The sequence below is a fragment of the Pseudophryne corroboree genome, chromosome 1 (genome assembly GCF_028390025.1).
Source record: "Pseudophryne corroboree isolate aPseCor3 chromosome 1, aPseCor3.hap2, whole genome shotgun sequence".
Taxonomy (NCBI): Eukaryota; Metazoa; Chordata; class Amphibia; order Anura; family Myobatrachidae; genus Pseudophryne; species Pseudophryne corroboree.
Window position 1 is genome coordinate 1,133,699,326 of NC_086444.1, and position 20,436 is coordinate 1,133,719,761.

Here is a 20,436-nt window from a genome sequence, read left to right on the forward strand (position 1 = left end):
CTTGAGGCTAGCTGTAGACGGTTGGAGCTTCAATATCTGGCGGATAGTCTGGAGACCACGAGGGAGAGGTGGTTGCTTGCGCAAGCTGCCTGGCGTGACTATTTGGCGTATAAAGCTAAATATCATCTGCTTTATAACCAACATACGTACTATGCAACGGGTGATAGACCTGGTAGTTTTATGGCGACCTTGGCAGGTGCGGATAGGGCCTCTACTACGGTGCCTGCTGTCTGTACTGGAGATGATGTGATTCATTATAACACTCCCGACATTGTAGGGGATTTTGTAGATTACTACAGACGGCTGTATAGCTCTAAACTAGTCCACACTGCACCAGAAATAGACATGTACTTGGCTGCAATCTCGATACCCACACTGTCTCTTGATGCCATTGACTTTTTAGACTCTCCCTTGACATTGACTGAGTTGGAATCTGCGGTCAAGTCTTTTCCTGGTGGGAAAACCCCAGGACTAGACGGGATACCCTTAGAGCTCTATAAGAAGCATCTGTCCTTTTATGGCCCTAAACTCCTTAATATGTATAACAATTTATTTGTGCAGGGAAGGTTGCCTGATTCTATGGCGGAGGCCCTAATTATTGTTCTGCTGAAGCCAGACAAAGATCTGACACGGGTTGAATCTTATCGTCCAATCATCTTATTGACGACTGACGTTAAGATTCTGGCTAAAATGCTGGCGACAAGGCTGAACTCTGTGGGGTAAATTTACTAAGATGAGAGTTCTGTTTAAGATGGGATGTTACCCATAGCAACCAATCAGATTCTACTTCTCATTTATCTAGCACCTTCTAGAAGATAATACCTGGAATCTGATTGGTTGCTATGGGCAACATTCCATCCTAAATAGAACTCCCATCTTAGTAAATTTACCCCCATGTCTCCTTTTTACTTAATTAACAAGTTAAATTAATAATTGACAATGTCTTTTTCTTGGAAACAGGGTAAGAAATTCCCAGTATAAGAGAATGTTAAAAAGGGCTTCTATCTTCTGATAACTGTCTAATGGGTTGTAAATACCCTCCTGGTACATTTACTTTGATTTATCATTCACATTTCACCAGTGGGTGAGGTATTGCACTGGTAGGCAGTCACAGCACCAGCAGGAGGATCCTGTCACAGGAGGTGGAGATCACACCAGTAGGTGAGGTATTGCACTAGTAGGCAGTCACAGCACCAGCAGGAGGATCCTATCACAGTAGGTGGAGATCACACCAGTGGGTGAGGTATTGCACTGGTAGGCAGTCACAGCACCTGCAGGATCCTGTCACTGTAGTTGGAGATCACACCAGTAGGTGAGGTATTACACTGGTAGGCAGTCACAGCACCAGCAGGAGGATCCTATCATAGTAGGTGGAGATCACACCAGTGGGTGAGGTATTACACTGGTAGGCAGTCACAGCACCAGCAGGAGGATCCTATCATAGTAGGTGGAGATCACACCAGTGGGTGAGGTATTGCACTGGTAGGCAGTCACAGCACCAGCAGGAGGATCCTGTCACAGGAGGTGGAGATCACACCAGTAGGTGAGGTATTGCACTAGTAGGCAGTCACAGCACCAGCAGGAGGATCCTATCACAGTAGGTAGAGATCACACCAGTGGGTGAGGTATTGCACTGGTAGGCAGTCACAGCACCTGCAGGATCCTATCACAGTAGGTGGAGATCACACTAGTAGGTGAGGTATTACACTGGTAGGCAGTCACAGCACCAGCAGGAGGATCCTATCATAGTAGGTGGAGATCACACCAGTGGGTGAGGTATTGCACTGGTATGCAGTCACAGCACCTGCAGGATCCTGTCACAGTAGGTGGAGATCACACCAGTGGGTGAGGTATTACACTGGTAGGCAGTCACAGCACCAGCAGGAGGATCCTGTCACAGTAGGTGGAGATCACACCAGTAGGTGAGGTATTGTACTGGTAGGCAGTCACAGTGACTGCAGAAAGATCCTGTCACAGTAGGTGGAGATCACACCAGTGGGTGAGGTATTGCACTGGTAGGCAGTCACAGCACCAGCAGAAGGATCCTGTCACAGTAGGTGGAGATCACACCAGTGGGTGAGGTATTGCACTAGTAGGCAGTCACAGCACCAGCAGGAGGATCCTGTCACAGGAGGTGGAGATCACACCAGTAGGTGAGGTATTACACTGGTAGGCAGTCACAGCACCAGCAGGAGGATCCTGTCACAGTAGGTGGACATCACACTAGTAGGTGAGGCATTGCACTGGTAGGCAGTCACAGCGACTGCAGAAAGATCCTGTCACAGTAGGTGGAGATCACACCAGTAGGTGAGGTATTACACTAGTAGGCAGTCACAGCACCAGCAGGAGGATCCTGTCACAGTAGGTGGAGATCACACCAGTGGGTGAGGTATTACACTGGTAGGCAGTCACAGCACCAGCAGGAGGATCCTGTCACAGGAGTTGGAGATCACACCAGTAGGTGAGGTATTGCACTGGTAGGCAGTCACAGCACCAGCAGAAGGATCCTGTCACAGTAGGTGGAGATCACACCAGTGGGTGAGGTATTGCACTGGTAGGCAGTCACAGCACCAGCAGGAGGATCCTGTCACAGTAGGTGGAGATCACACCAGTGGGTGAGGTATTGCACTGGTAGGCAGTCACAGCACCAGCAGGAGGATCCTGTCACAGGAGGTGGAGATCACACCAGTGGGTGAGGTATTGCACTGGTAGGCAGTCACAGCACCAGCAGGAGGATCCTGTCACAGGAGGTGGAGATCACACTAGTAGGTGAGGTATTGCACTAGTAGGCAGTCACAGCACCAGCAGAAGGATCCTGTCACAGTAGGTGGAGATCACACCAGTGGGTGAGGTATTGCACTGGTAGGCAGTCACAGCACCAGCAGGAGGATCCTGTCACAGTAGGTGGAGATCACACCAGTGGGTGAGGTATTGCACTGGTAGGCAGTCACAGCACCAGCAGAAGGATCCTGTCACAGTAGGTGGAGATCACACCAGTGGGTGAGGTATTACACTGGTAGGCAGTCACAGCACCAGCAGAAGGATCCTGTCACAGTAGGTGGAGATCACACCAGTGGGTGAGGTATTGCACTAGTAGGCAGTCACAGCACCAGCAGGAGGATCCTGTCACAGGAGGTGGAGATCACACCAGTGGGTGAAGTATTACACTGGTAGGCAGTCACAGCACCAGCAGAAGGATCCTGTCACAGTAGGTAGAGATCACACCAGTGGGTGAGGTATTGCACTAGTAGGCAGTCACAGCACCAGCAGGAGGATCCTGTCACAGGAGGTGGAGATCACACCAGTGGGTGAGGTATTGTACTGGTAGGCAGTCACAGCACCAGCAGGAGGATCCTGTCACAGTAGGTGGAGATCACACTAGTAGGTGAGGCATTGCACTGGTAGGCAGTCACAGCGACTGCAGAAAGATCCTGTTACAGTAGGTGGAGATCACACCAGTAGGTGAGGTATTACACTAGTAGGCAGTCACAGCACCAGCAGGAGGATCCTGTCACAGTAGGTGGAGATCACACCAGTGGGTGAGGTATTGCACTGGTAGGCAGTCACAGCACCAGCAGGAGGATCCTGTCACAGGAGGTGGAGATCACACCAGTGGGTGAGGTATTGCACTGGTAGGCAGTCACAGCACCAGCAGGAGGATCCTGTCACAGGAGGTGGAGATCACACCAGTGGGTGAGGTATTGCACTGGTAGGCAGTCACAGCACCAGCAGGAGGATCCTGTCACAGGAGGTGGAGATCACACCAGTAGGTGAGGTATTGCACTAGTAGGCAGTCACAGCACCAGCAGAAGGATCCTGTCACAGTAGGTGGAGATCACACCAGTGGGTGAGGTATTGCACTGGTAGGCAGTCACAGCACCAGCAGGAGGATCCTGTCACAGTAGGTGGAGATCACACCAGTGGGTGAAGTATTGCACTGGTAGGCAGTCACAGCACCAGCAGAAGGATCATGTCACAGTAGGTGGAGATCACACCAGTAGGTGAGGTATTACACTAGTAGGCAGTCACAGCACCAGCAGGAGGATCCTGTCACAGTAGGTGGAGATCACACCAGTGGGTGAGGTATTGCACTGGTAGGCAGTCACAGCACCAGCAGGAGGATCCTGTCACAGGTGGTGGAGATCACGCCAGTGGGTGAAGTATTACACTGGTAGGCAGTCACAGCACCAGCAGAAGGATCCTGTCACAGTAGGTAGAGATCACACCAGTGGGTGAGGTATTGCACTAGTAGGCAGTCACAGCACCAGCAGGAGGATCCTGTCACAGGAGGTGGAGATCACACCAGTGGGTGAGGTATTGTACTGGTAGGCAGTCACAGCACCAGCAGGAGGATCCTGTCACAGTAGGTGGAGATCACACTAGTAGGTGAGGCATTGCACTGGTAGGCAGTCACAGCGACTGCAGAAAGATCCTGTTACAGTAGGTGGAGATCACACCAGTAGGTGAGGTATTACACTAGTAGGCAGTCACAGCACCAGCAGGAGGATCCTGTCACAGTAGGTGGAGATCACACCAGTGGGTGAGGTATTGCACTGGTAGGCAGTCACAGCACCAGCAGGAGGATCCTGTCACAGGAGGTGGAGATCACACCAGTGGGTGAGGTATTGCACTAGTAGGCAGTCACAGCACCAGCAGGAGGATCCTGTCACAGGAGGTGGAGATCACACCAGTGGGTGAGGTATTGCACTGGTAGGCAGTCACAGCACCAGCAGGAGGATCCTGTCACAGGAGGTGGAGATCACACCAGTAGGTGAGGTATTGCACTAGTAGGCAGTCACAGCACCAGCAGAAGGATCCTGTCACAGTAGGTGGAGATCACACCAGTGGGTGAGGTATTGCACTGGTAGGCAGTCACAGCACCAGCAGGAGGATCCTGTCACAGTAGGTGGAGATCACACCAGTGGGTGAGGTATTGCACTGGTAGGGAGTCACAGCACCAGCAGAAGGATCATGTCACAGTAGGTGGAGATCACACCAGTAGGTGAGGTATTACACTAGTAGGCAGTCACAGCACCAGCAGGAGGATCCTGTCACAGTAGGTGGAGATCACACCAGTGGGTGAGGTATTGCACTGGTAGGCAGTCACAGCACCAGCAGGAGGATCCTGTCACAGGTGGTGGAGATCACACCAGTGGGTGAGGTATTGCACTGGTAGGCAGTCACAGCACCAGCAGGAGGATCCTGTCACAGGAGGTGGAGATCACACCAGTAAGTGAGGTATTGCACTAGTAGGCAGTCACAGCACCAGCAGGAGGATCATGTCACAGGAGGTGGAGATCACACCAGTGGGTGAGGTATTGCACTGGTAGGCAGTCACAGCACCAGCAGGAGGATCCTGTCACAGGAGGTGGAGATCACACCAGTGGGTGAGGTATTGTACTGGTAGGCAGTCACAGCACCAGCAGGAGGATCCTGTCACAGTAGGTGGAGATCACACCAGTAGGTGAGGTATTGCACTGGTAAGCAGTCACAGCACCAGCAGAAGGATCCTGTCACAGTAGGTGGAGATCAGATCTGTAGGTGAGGTATTGCACTGGTAGGCAGTCACAGCACCAGCAGAAGCATCCTGTCACACGAGGTGGAGATCACACCAGTGGTTGAGGTATTGCACTGGTAGGCAGCACACCAGAGTGACAAGTACACACATTAAATTATTACTACCACTTTATCCAACAGCAGGGAATTCCAAAGATTAGCACCGACTTGGTAAAAGGTCATTATAAAATAGATCATTCTTACTGCTGTCTCATCCATTGCTAAACACCCACTGGTCTTACATTTTTCCTTGCAGTGTAAAATAAAAAATAAATCACAATGCCTCTGTCTACCATTCCAGTGAGAGATATTCAATACAAGGAGCAACCCAGTGACCCCCATACAATGGCCAAGGAGCATACCAGTGGCCACCACACAATGCCCATATCGACCAACCAGGTTCTAGCTATAAATATATTTGATAAATGATAGCTAGAAGCACATCTCAGGTTTTCTCCCCTCCATGTTGTAATGCCGGTAGGACAAGATGTGCCGTTGGAGCTCCTGAAATGGCATGGCCCTGTCCGGCTCAGATTAGGCCAAAGATAAAAGAAAAAGTCATGTTACAGAGCAGTGTTATTAGCTAATATGGGGAGATATTGGTTACACATATAGGACCTGATTCTGAGATTTATGTAAATCTCTGATGTTTAATGATCTGCGCATGAGTGGGCACAGCACTGGACATGCGTAGATCTGGTCTCATGACATCCTGAGTCACCGCAGAGTTACTCGATGTCCTATGTGCACGCATATGATCCCATGCTGCCCCTTCAGATGCAGCAGTGCATTACAGAATCCTGGGCTTTTTTTTTTTACTTATTACACCTCATGTAGTTTTTGCATAATTCTGCACAACTGCATAGATGCCATTAGCGTCCACCTCTGAATCAGCCCCATAATTATATAGAGGCAGGGGCTTAACTAGAACTTTGTGGGCCCGAAAGCAACATTTTTAAGCCCCCCCCCGCCCCCAACTCAGGTCTCCAGAGAGAGAATGTCAGCAGGGACATAGAGACAGAGAGAGAGGTGGCAGGGACACAGAGAGGGTTCCGGCAAAGACATAGGGACAGAGATAGGCAGCAGGGATTTAGGGACAGAAAGAGGCAGCAGGGGCATAGAAACAGATAGAGAGGCAATAGGAACACAGAGACAGATAGAGGGCCAGCAGGGACTTAGGGAGATGCAGTTGGGACGAAGAGAGAGGCAACAGGGATGTAGGAACAGATAGAGGCAGCAGGAACATAGAGACAGAGAGAGTAGCAGCAGGGACAGACAGAGAGAGAGAGTGCGGGCAAAGACAGAGATAGACAGCAGGGACTTAGGGACAGAAAGAGGCAAGAGGGCCATAGAAACAGAGAGAGAGAGGTAGCAAGGATATAGGGACAGAGAGGCAGCAGGGGCGTAGGGACAGATAGAGAGGCAGCAGGGGTGTAGAGAGAGAGAGAGATGCAGCAGGGATGTAGGGACAGAGGTAATTGCAACATGCAATAAAAGAAAAAAAACAGAAAAAATGAATAAATGAACAATGTCAGCAATTCTGCATATATAATATATGCACAGATAAAATACATATAAAATTCCAAGTTTAAAGGAAGCGATGACAGGCCGCTTCTGTTGCCATAACAACATGCACGCATCTATCCTGAATACAGAAATACAGAGTGCCCGACACATCATCAAGAGAGCAGGCGGGGAGGAAATGAAGCAGTCACAGTGCCATCTCCATGGGAATAGAAATGCTGTGATGGAGATTACGGAAGCATAAAAGATGGCAGCAGATAGACGCCGGGCCAGAACACGTGACCAATATCAAGTGACATCAGTATTAATAGAAAAACACACTGTTGCCCTGGAGATGGGAACTGTTTATGGTCACATGATTTAGAGGAGATTTATGATTGGAGAGTGACCAGCCTCAGCAGTTATGTATTTTTCAGTAGCTGGAAGTCAAGGGATTGGATATTATGGGTATATAAGGATTGATTGGATGGACTAGCAACACTCATTACCTTGGAAAAGACTTCATAGCAGGTTGAAACATGTTAGTGGGGACAGGGCCGAAACTAGGATTTCTGTCACCCGGGGCAAGGCAGTAATTTGGCGCCCCCCACCCCACCCCACAAAAAAAAAAAAATAGAAAAAATTCAATAAAAACATAAATAAATAAAATAATAAATTAAAAAAACCACAGAAAACCCCACAACTGTACACTTTGCCCTTTCAGAAATGTTTCAACCATGAACGATGGCCTTTCTGACATAAATGTAATATCCATCCCTTAAAAATATTGAATGAGGTTTCTTAAATAACACCATCAAATATCCAAATTGTTTTATGCATATACATATATACACATACAGTATAATATATATATATATATATATATATATATACACACACACACACACACACACACACACACACACACACACACATCCTGTATATATATATATATATATATATATATATACATACATACATACATACATACATACATACATACACACATACATACATACATACACAGAGTAAAAACCACAGCACTCACCGCACCAGAAGCGGGGCACAGTTATGCACTTACCACTCACAGGGTGGGGTGCATGTAACACTGCACTCTCCACCACAGAAGCGGGGTACACAGCTGTACTTACCACTCACAGGGCGGGGTGCATGTAGCCCATGACCACATCGCTCAAATAAATACAAACAGAGAACCCAGCACTCACCAAAGTAAACTCACTTATCCTCAACAATTCAATAAATAAATGATGGGGGTTTAGTTGGTGGATTGGCCAATGCACGGAAGCCTGTATACCGATTCAAGGTACCCCACCTTCATACAGGTCCTACACTATCACAGAGTCTTAAAACCTGACTACCACACTGCTGCATCATCTGCCTGCTAGATGTAATGTGTACCTGCCACAGACTTTATGGCTTTTAAAGGCACACTAGTCACCTATTGCACTGGCTCAAAGATGATTGCTAAAAAACAGCTGAGACAGGTTCAGGATAATAAAGTCCACACAGGGGTGCATGAGAAAGCTAGTGGCCACGGTTAATAAGAGCTAACCATAGATTAACCCCTTCATATACACACAGAGTAAAAACCACAGCACTCACCGCACCAGAAGCGGGGCACAGCTATGCACTTACCACTCACAGGGTGGGGTGCATGTAACACTGCACTCTCCACCACAGAAGCGGGGTACACAGCTGTACTTACCACTCACAGGGCGGGGTGCATGTAGCCCATGACCACATCGCTCAAATAAATACAAACAGAGAACCCAGCACTCACCAAAGTAAACTCACTTATCCTCAACAATTCAATAAATAAATGATGGGGGTTTAGTTGGTGGATTGGCCAATGCACGGAAGCCTGTATACCGATTCAAGGTACCCCACCTTCATACAGGTCCTACACTATCACAGAGTCTTAAAACCTGACTACCACACTGCTGCATCATCTGCCTGCTAGATGTAATGTGTACCTGCCACAGACTTTATGGCTTTTAAAGGCACACTAGTCACCTATTGCATTGAATTGTTGAGGATAAGTGAGTTTACTTTGGTGAGTGCTGGGTTCTCTGTTTGTATATATATATATATATATATATATATTAATGTGGGATACTGGTTTAAAAAAATGTACATGTCAGTGATCCAGTCAGTGTATATTTACTAAGCTCCCCCCTCAGTGCTGTGTACTCTGCAGCCAGCCTTTTAGCATGTTAGCCCTGGCCCCCATTGCTGATACTGTGGTCCACAGTGTGGGGGTAGCCGCAGCACGTACCTACTTTTTTGGTGTGCATGCAGCCAGGGTTTGCTAGTTAAGACGCGGCCGTCAGAGACTCCCGCCTCCGGCTCCAGTTTGTCCTCTCTCTAGCCGGGTGCGCACGTGTGACGTCACGTGCACGTGCGACGTCATGTAGTCACACGCGCAATGTGCTGGTGTCCGCATCCCGCAGGAACAGGGAGCCGCGTCTAGTGCTGCTGGCTCCCTGCAGCAGGACAGTTGCTGTCGGGGAGCTAGCGGAAGCTATTCCTACAGAAGAACTGGGCTCATTAGCGCCCCTAATAGCCCAGCACCCGGGGCACGTGACCCCCTAGCCCCCCCTAGTTTCGGCCCTGGTGGGGATCAGGCAACTGGAGAGTACAAGGAGGACATTACCTTAAGGAGTGGAGTGCCTGCAAGTCTACCCGAGACACCGCATGGTGATATATCATCCTCCCTATGCCTTTTTGGAACTGATTAAAAACCCAGTTCCAAGATTTCTGGTAATTACCCATATGCAATCACTGCCTGTCTGATCCATACTTACCTACTTTGCTGCCTCCTCCTCCGGGAGGAGGCAGCGTTGTAGGTGAATGGGGGCGTGGCCGGCAGCAGGACGGATGGTTCGGGGGCGTGGCCGGCAGCAGGATGGGCGGTCCGGGGGCGTTGCATCAGGGACGCATCATCGTGACTCCACCCCCCGCTGTGCTGTGCCGAGAAACGAGGCACTGCATAGCGGGGGGTGGAGCTACGATGACGCGATTCAGTGCGAATCGCGTCATTTGGACCCCCTCGGCCTGCCTACTTGTTCACTGTTGCGGGCGGCCGAGTGGGAAAGCGGGAGGCTTGCCCACCTTTCCGGGGGGCCGGGAGGGTCACCCGATTTTCGTGAGCCTCCCGGCCACTCCGGGAGGGTAGGCAAGTATGGTCTGATCCCATTCTTGAGTGTTGTATACATGCACCTTTGGACTTATTTTATTGTATGATGTGTCCTTTTTTATCACAAAAAAATGTATTATGCTATTGTGGTACCCCCCAAGCTGTGGCACTACAGGTGCCGGCATAACTGTGTAATAAAAGTGCTGCTGGAGCTGCATAGAACTGAGCCAGCAGCCTACAGCTTGCAGCACAGAAGGGGTTAACAGTCCAGCTCACAGCAAGACAGATCAGCCTGCAAAAAAGCAAAGGCAGGACTCACCAATTTGCAGCTCAGGGTGGGAAATCCTAGATGGAATGTCTCCCCGGGAATGAAATGTTACAAAAGGTTGTCATGCAGCAGCAGCATGGTTGTGCAGCCCTGGAGTCTTGAGGAGGCAGTCTGCCTAAGGAGGCCTGAAGTCTGTGCAGAGGGTACAGACTGTGCCCCTGGATCTGAGGCATCAGGAGCATCCCTTGTGGGAGAGGAGCAACCAGTCTCTGTTTCCCCTATTCAACCAAGTGTGACCAGGACAGCAAGGGAATCCCCTAGCAGAGATAGAGTATCTGAGCAGGGAGAGCAAGCTGGGGAAAGTTTAGTGCCAGCAGTGGGGAGCATGTGGAAAGAGAAAGTATGCCTTTTTGCAGATGACTCAAAGGTATGCAAGAGGATATACACACCGGGAGGGATTTGTAGTAGGATCTAGGACTGGTCAAGAATTTGGCAACTATAGTTTAATACCAAATCATGCACTTGAGTTTCATAAGCACAAAGGCTAAATGAGGAGGATTGGGACCAATATATATCACATTGAATATCCCTTATCCAAAGTACTTGGGATCAGAAGTATTTTGGATGGATTATTCCGTATTTCGGAATATTTTAAAAATGTTGCCCCCACTATAATGCCAGATACAAGTAATGCCCCCCATATAGTGCCCCTGCCATCCTCACCCAATCACCTACCCCCTGCCACACTCATTCACCTTTCCCCTCACCCAGTCACCTGCCCCCTGCCACCAAGGCCACCATCAGGGGGGTACTGGGCGCACAGCAGTCCTGGGCCCGGCCTCTCTGACAGAGAGGGGAGGGCCCGAACAGCTAATGCCGCTGTCTGCCCACCGCCGCCGCCCATCCATCCACCTTCATGCTCCATCCATCCGTCGCCATGCACCGTCCACCCGCAGTTAGGGTTGCCACCTCATCCCTTTAATTCTGGACACATGTTAATTACACAGGTTCTGTGGCTGATTAAAACCAGGTGAAATGGAGTCTTGAAGTCAGCCAGCCACAGATCCTGTGTAATTAATGTGTCCAGAATTAAAAGGATGAGGTGGCAACCCTACCAGCAGTGCTCTATTGAAAATGTCCCTCCCAAGATGGTCGCCACCTCAGAGGAGACAGTTATTAAAGATACTAGAGGAGGCCTCATAACTGTCTACTCTGAGGCAGCAGCCATTTTTCGAGGGTCGTTTTCAGTAGTTTGAAAGCAGGCAGGCGCAAACAGCGCTGCGGCCCCCGTCTGGACATTAGAGTACTTGCATTTAGGTGAGGAGAGCGGCCACCGGCTCTGTCCTTCCAGCAGCGCAATCTGCCCCCAGCTCCAGCCAGCACAGACAGTATGGTCAGGTCAGCAAGACAGAGGAGCTCAGAGTGCAGAGACACCCTGCCCCCGCTCACTGGCTGCCCCAACAGAAGGCCGGCACCCAGGGGCGGATCCAGAAAAAAATTACAGGGGGGGCACCATAAGGGGCGTGGCTTCGTTGGAATGGGCGTGGCTTCGTTGGAATGGGCGTGGTATTGCAGGAAAAGACTACCTTATACCCCAGTTTTGCAACCTGCACGCCCAGACGTTGGCCACCACAGGAAAGAAAAATAATCCTGATTCATGCCCCTTACATTATTTGTCATTTTTCCTCCTTATAGTAATGCCCAGTATACATTATGCCACATACTGCAATGGCCCTTAGACATTATGCCACACACAATAATGCACATGACACAGTATGCACACACCGTAATGCCCCCGACACATTATGCCACACACCGTAATGCCCCCGACACATTATGCCACACACTATAATGCCTGTGACACATTATGACAGGAATTGCAATGCCCGTTATACATTATGCTACACACTGCACTGCCCCTGATACATTATAGCACATACAATGTCTGTGACACATTATGACACACACTGCAATGTCCGTGATACATTATACCACACACTGCAATGCCCGATACAATATAGCACATACAATGCCTGTGACACATTATGCCACACACTGCAATGACCTTGAGACATTATACCACAATGCCCGTGATATAGTATACCATACACTGTAATGCCTGTGACACATACCACAATGCCCGTTATACCCTATGCCACACACCGCAATGCCCGTTATATATTATGCCACACTGCAATGACCCTGAGACATTATACCACATACCACAATGCCCGTGATATAGTATACCACACACCGCAATGCCTGACACATTATGACACACACCGCAATGTCCGTGATACATTATGCCACACACTGCAATGACCCTGAGACATTATACCACATATCACAATGCCAGCGATATAGTATACCATACACCGTAATGCCTGTGACACATTATGACACACACCGCAATGTCCGTGATACATTATGCCACACACCGTAATGCCCATTACACATTAAGTCCTACAGTAAGGCTTCTAATTACTTTTCAAATACCTGCTCGTTGTCAGGGGTTTCATGCACTGGGTGTCATGCTCGTTGCCAGGGGTTTCATGCTCTTGTTTCCATGCACGGTGCCAGGGGTTTTCATGCTCAGGGTGTCATGCTCGTTGCCAGGGGTTTCATGCACTGGGTGTCATGCTCGTTGCCAGGGGTTTCATGCACTGGGTGTCATGCTCGTTGCCAGGGAATTCATGCACTGGGTGTCATGCTCGTTGCCAGGGGTTTCATGCACTGGGTGTCATGCTCGTTGCTAGGAGGTAGTCCTTGTTGCTAGGGCTGTGCTCCCAGTGCCACATATGTCCCCAGTGCCAGATATTCCCCCACGGTACCAGGTACTCACATGCCCCCAGTGCCAAATATAGCCCCCCCCCCATGTGCCAGGTACACATATACCCCCCCAGTGCCACATATGCCCCCAGTGCCAGATATTCCCCGACAGTGCCACATATGCCCCCAGTGCCAGATATCCCCCCCCCAGTGATATATATGCCCCCAGTGCCACATATGCCCCAGTGCCAGATATTCCCCCCCAGTGCCACATATGCCCCCAGTGCCAGATATCCCCCCCCAGTGCCACATATGCCCCCAGTGCCAGATATTCCCCCCCCCAGTGCCATATATGCCCCCAGTGCCAGATATTCCCCCCAGTGCCAGATATTCTCCCCCCCCCCTCCCTGGCAAATATGCCCCCAGTGCCAGATATTCCCCCCCAGTGCCAGATATGCCCCCTCAGTGCGTCCCCCCCCGCTTCCTCCGCCGCCGCCGCCGCCGCTCCCCCCGCTCCCCCCGCTCCCCTGCTGTTAGGAGGGACACGGAGGGCACAGTGCACGCCTCCCTGTGTCCCTCCTGTGTCTCCGGCGGCCGCGGGTCACTCTAATAAAGGAAGTGCTCACGAACGGCACTTCCTTTATGAGACCCGCGGCCGCCGGAGACCCAGGAGGGACACAGGGAGGCGTGCACTGTGCCCTCCGTGTCCCTCCTAACAGCAGCGGAGGAAACAAGACCGCAGACTGACATGCGGACGCTCGTCCGCATGTCAGTCTGCACTAAATCAGTGGCGTCCCCGCAGCCCCTCGCCCCCAAGCCACCGCGAGGGCTGCGGCGTGCGTACAAAATAAAATAAAAATAAAAATACTAAAATCAACTAAAAATGACAGGGGGGGCACGTGCCTTGGTGCCCCCCCCCCTAAATCCGCCACTGCCGGCACCCTACTGTGGTAATGGCACTACTGTATTTTCTCCTACATCTGTGTGTTGTGTGAGAGTGTGTGTACTGTGTGCTGCTGTGTGAGTGTGTGTGTACAGTGTGCTGCTGTGTGACAGGGACACCACTGGGTTGCCAGTAGTGGGACCCGGTGATATAAGAGGCCGGGCAGGTGAGCAGAGCAGCATCATGCTGCTGGTGAGATGCTGGGTGGGAGGTGATGAAGTCGCTCCCCTGCTCGGTGCTCTCGCTGGCCGTGCTATGTGTGCTGGGGGTCGTGCTGCTGGCCTATGCTGGGAGCATCCTCCTCAGCCTCAGTCTGCTGCCCCTGCACCAACCCACTCCCATCCTCGCTCTCTGCTGATGTCCGGAACCCGTTCCTGCCCACGGTGCTGCTGCCGCTGGAGGGTGACGGCTGCTGAGCCGGCCCTGGTCATCATACGGAGCTTAGACGAGGTGGGCTATATCCCGAAGTGGGTGCTGGAGCCGGATGGACACCTCTAACCTGGTCAGCATTCTGGCTCAATTTCCTGCCAATGTTCCACATAAGAACCCCTGGCCAGGGGCTGCAAAAGGATGCGGTAGGGGCAACATGCGGCCCATGGGCCACAAGTTTAACACCCCTGCTGTATAGTTATTAGTGACAGAAGAGGTGGGGGTAGGAGACAGGGACGGTAAGGAGATGCTGAGTTTCAAAAAGGGGGGAAGCTGCAAGTGAAAGTAATTAAAACAGGTGATTGACAAGTGCCGCCAACAGCGCCCCCTAGCCTGCAGCGCTATGTGCGGTGCCCCGTCCGCACACACCTAGTTATGTCCCTGGCTAAACACATACATATATAATTATTTGCTTCTGTTGTTACATACAGTATATATATATGTACACATGGTCTAATCACTTTATTATGACCACCACCTACATATTACGTCAGCAGCACGTAGCCCATGCAGTACGTCACATGTCGTGGTCTGGCTTGGTTGGTATATGAGGTGTGAGATAGGCCGTCTGCACACACACATCACTTGTTGCTGTCATGGGTAAAAGGGGCGATTTATCCTAGTTGCAAAAAGTGATGATTATTGGCTTTTGGGCCAAGGGTGGCAGTATTTATGACACAGCGCAGTTTGGGATTTGTTCATATGCTGCTGTGGTGAAGTTGTATCGTGACTGGACAAATGGCACCATTGCGATTAACCAATGTGGGAACTGCAGAACACCACGTGCCATTGATGTGAGTGGTGAACATTGGCTATGAAGGTGCATGAGGGCCAACCAACACGCTACAGTGGGGCAGCTCACCGTCAAAATGAACCTGGGGGCTACCAGATGTGTGTCTAAAATGGGATGTAGTCATGTGACATTACCGACGGCTGCATGATCCCCAGTGGTGGTAACGCATGCCCAACCCGTCTAAAACTACAGTTCATTGATCCCTGCTGTGGATGGGGCTCTGAAGCGCTTACTCTGGCTATTCTCTGGTGGTCATAATAATGTTACTCAACCGCGTATATATTGTGATTATTGTTCACTGTATTATAATTATACTATTTTTTATTAAATATACAATTTAATTTGTCTCGATATAATTTGGATCTTCTACCATATCAGTTTTGTAAAAGTTATTAATATTTAAAAACCAGTGCAATCGTTAATGTAACCGGACACAACTCTGATGAGAAGTGTAGCACTTTACCTTAAATGAACACGTTACAAGTGTACTGCGCTCCAACCCGCAAACATTTAATAATGTGAAAAGGGAAAAACAGATACAGATCGCAGTAATAATTGATCAAACAATAAACTAGAGATGAGCGGGTTCGGTTCGTCGAGATCCGAACCACCCCGAACTTCACGTATTTTACACGGGTCCGAAGCAGCCTCGGATCTTCCCGCCTTGTTCGGTTAACCCGAACGATGCCGAATGTCATCATCCTGCTGTTGGATTCTCGCGAGATTCGTATTCTATATAAAGAGCCGCGCGTTGCCGCCATTTTCACTCGTGCATTGGAGATTGAACGGAGAGGACGTGGCTATGTTCTCTGCCTGAAAAGCTTCATATCTGTGCTCAGTGTGCTGCAAATATCTGTGCTCAGTGTGCTGCAAATATCTGTGCTCAGTGTGCTGCAAATATCTACGTTCTCTGCCTGAAAAGCTCCATATCTGTTCTCAGTGTGCTGCAAATATCTACGTTCTCTGCCTGAAAAGCTCCAGATCTGTGCTCAGTGTGCTGCAAATATCTGTGCTCAGTGTGCTGCATAGTAGGGACCACCAGTATATAATTATAGTAGTACAGTACAGTAGACCATTGCTGTATCTTGCAGCTCCGTATCAGACTCAGTTCTAGACAGTATCCTGATCATCAGTGCTCAAAATCTGCTGCATTGTTGTGTGACCAGTATATAGTATACTATATATATATATATATATATATATATATATATATATATATATATAGTAGTAGTAGTACAGTGCAGCATTTTGGTGACCACCAGTGTAGTAGTACAGTACAGTAGGCCATTGCTGTATCTTGCAGCTCCATGTCACTTCAAGTATCCATATCTGTGCTGCATTGTTGTGAGCAGTACAGTGGTGCAAGTATGCGGGTACGCTCGGGTACGGAGTACCCATAAGAATTTGGCAGCGGGTACTCAGTACCACCTGCCACACACTTTACCATCACCACAATTATAATGTGCCACAAAGCAACAAGACCATGGTGCTTGGCAGCATGACGGCTCCTCCCACTCTGTCAGGGTTACTGGGAGTGCGACAGTGGCTGTATTATCCTGTTATAATGGAGGCATTACTATATATTGTTATTAAATTGGGGGCATTACTATATATTTCTATTAAACTGGAGGCATTACTATATATGTTTAGCCTTGCCTCCAGATTTAAAAAAAATGGGGGCTGTCGTGTGGCCACGCCTCTAGTGTCATGTAGCCACTCCCACTAGCAGTATGTGGCCACGCCCCCTCATAACACACGCCCACGCCCATTTTTCTGCACTCGGTAACACTAAGAAAATATTTCTACTTGCACCACTGGAGCAGTATATATATTAGAGATGAGCGGGTTCGGTTTCTCTGAATCCGAACCCGCCCGAACTTCATGTTTTTTTACACGGGTCCGAGCGACTCGGATCTTCCCGCCTTGCTCGGTTAACCCGAGCGTGCCCGAACGTCATCATCACGCTGTCGGATTCTCGCGAGGCTCGGATTCTATCGCGAGACTCGGATTCTATATAAGGAGCCGCGCGTCGCGGCCATTTTCACACGTGCATTGAGATTGATAGGGAGAGGACGTGGCTGGCGTCCTCTCCGTTTAGAAATTAAAATAGATAGGAGAGTGAGAGTGAGACACTTCATTTACTTACTGGAGCTTAGGAGGAGTTATACTAGTGACTGATGACCAGTGACCTGACCACCAGTGCAGTTTTATAATTTATTATTATTTAATAATCCGTTCTGTTCTTGTTCTCTGCCTGAAAAAAACGATACACAGTGACTCAGTCACACTCACATACCATATCTGTGCTCAGCCCAGTGTGCTGCATCATCTATGTATAATATCTGACTGTGCTCACACAGCTTAATTGTGGGGGAGACTGGGGAGCAGTTATAGGTTATAGCAGGAGCCAGGAGTACATATTAAACAGTGCACACTTTTGCTGCCAGAGTGCCACTGCCAGTGTGACTGACCACTGACCACTGTGACCAGTGACCTGACCACACTGACCACCAGTATAGTATATTGTGATTGAATGTCTGCCTGAAAAAGTACACTCGTCGTGTGACTTGTGTGGTGTTTTTTTATTCTATAAAAATTAAAAAACTCATTCTGCTGACAGACAGTGTCCAGCAGGTCCGTCATTATATAATATATACCTGTCCGGCTGCAGTAGTGATATATATATATTTTTTATATCATTATTTATCATCCAGTCTATACTAGCAGCAGACACAGTACGGTAGTTCACGGCTGTAGCTACCTCTGTGTCGGCACTTGGCAGTCCATCCATAATTGTATACCACCTACCCGTGGTTTTTTTTTCTTTCTTCTTTATACATACATACTACATCTCATTATCATCCAGTCTATATTAGCAGCAGACACAGTACAGTACGGATGTCCACGGCTGCAGCTACCTCTGTGTCGGCACTCGGCAGTCCATCCATAATTGTATACCACCTACCCGTGGTTTTTTTTTTCTTTCTTCTTTATACATACTACATCTCATTATCATCCAGTCTATATTAGCAGCAGACACAGTACAGTACGGTAGTCCACGGCTGTAGCTACCTCTGTGTCGGCACTCGGCAGTCCATCCATAATTGTATACCACCTACCCGTGGTTTTTTTTTCTTTCTTCTTTATACATACTACATCTCATTATCAACCAGTCTATATTAGCAGCAGACACAGTACAGTACGGTAGTCCACGGCTGTAGCTACCTCTGTGTCGGCACTCGGCAGTCCATCCATAATTGTATACCACCTACCCGTAGTTTTTTTTTTCTTTCTTCTTTATACATACTACATCTCATTATCATCCAGTCTATATTAGCAGCAGACACAGTACAGTACGGTAGTCCACGGCTGTAGCTACCTCTGTGTCGGCACTCGGCAGTCCATCCATAATTGTATACCACCTACCCGTGGTTTTTCTTTTCTTTCTTCTTTATACATACTACATCTCATTATCATCCAGTCTATATTAGCAGCAGACACAGTACAGTACGGTAGTCCACGGCTGTAGCTATCTCTGTGTCGGCACTCGGCAGTCCATCCATCATTGTATACCACCTACCCGTGGTTTTTTTTTCTTTCTTCTTTATACATACTACATCTCATTATCATCCAGTCTATATTAGCAGCAGACACAGTACAGTACGGTAGTCCACGGCTGTAGCTACCTCTGTGTCGGCACTCGGCAGTCCATCCATAATTGTATACCACCTACCCGTGGTTTTTTTTTCTTTCTTCTTTATACATACTACATCTCATTATCATCCAGTCTATATTAGCAGCAGACACAGTACAGTACGGTAGTCCACGGCTGTAGCTACCTCTGTGTCGGCACTCGGCAGTCCATCCATAATTGTATACCACTACCCGTGGTTTTTCTTTTCTTTCTTCTTTATACATACTACATCTCATTATCATCCAGTCTATATTAGCAGCAGACACAGTACAGTACGGTAGTCCACGGCTGTAGCTACCTCTGTGTTGGCACTCGGCAGTCCATCCATAATTGTATACCACCTACCCGTGGTTTTTTTTTCTTTCTTCTTTATACATACTACATCTCATTATCATCCAGTCTATATTAGCAGCAGACACAGTACAGTACGGTAGTCCACGGCTGTAGCTACCTCTGTGTCGGCACTCGGCAGTCCATCCATAATTGTATACCACCTACCCGTGGTTTTTTTTTTCTTTCTTCTTTATACATACTACATCTCATTATCATCCAGTCTATATTAGCAGCAGACACAGTACAGTACGGTAGTCCACGGCTGTAGCTACCTCTGTGTCGGCACTCGGCAGTCCATCCATAATTGTATACCACCTACCCGTGGTTTTTTTTTTCTTTCTTCTTTATACATACTACATCTCATTATCAACCAGTCTATATTAGCAGCAGACACAGTACAGTACGGTAGTCCACGGCTGTAGCTACCTCTGTGTCGGCACTCGGCAGTCCATCCATAATTGTATACTAGTATCCATCCATCTCCATTGTTTACCTGAGGTGCCTTTTAGTTGTGCCTATTAAAATATGGAGAACAAAAATGTTAAGGTTCCAAAATTAGGGAAAGATCAAGATCCACTTCCACCTCGTGCTGAAGCTGCTGCCACTAGTCATGGCCGAGACGATGAAATGCCAGCAACGTCGTCTGCCAAGGCCGATGCCCAATGTCATAGTACAGAGCATGTCAAATCCAAAACACCAAATATCAGTAAAAAAAGGACTCCAAAACCTAAAATAAAATTGTCGGAGGAGAAGCGTAAACTTGCCAATATGCCAATTACCACACGGAGTGGCAAGGAACGGCTGAGGCCCTGGCCTATGTTCATGGCTAGTGGTTCAGCTTCACATGAGGATGGAAGCACTCAGCCTCTCGCTAGAAAACTGAAAAGACTCAAGCTGGCAAAAGCACCGCAAAGAACTGTGCGTTCTTCGAAATCCCAAATCCACAAGGAGAGTCCAATTGTGTCGGTTGCGATGCCTGACCTTCCCAACA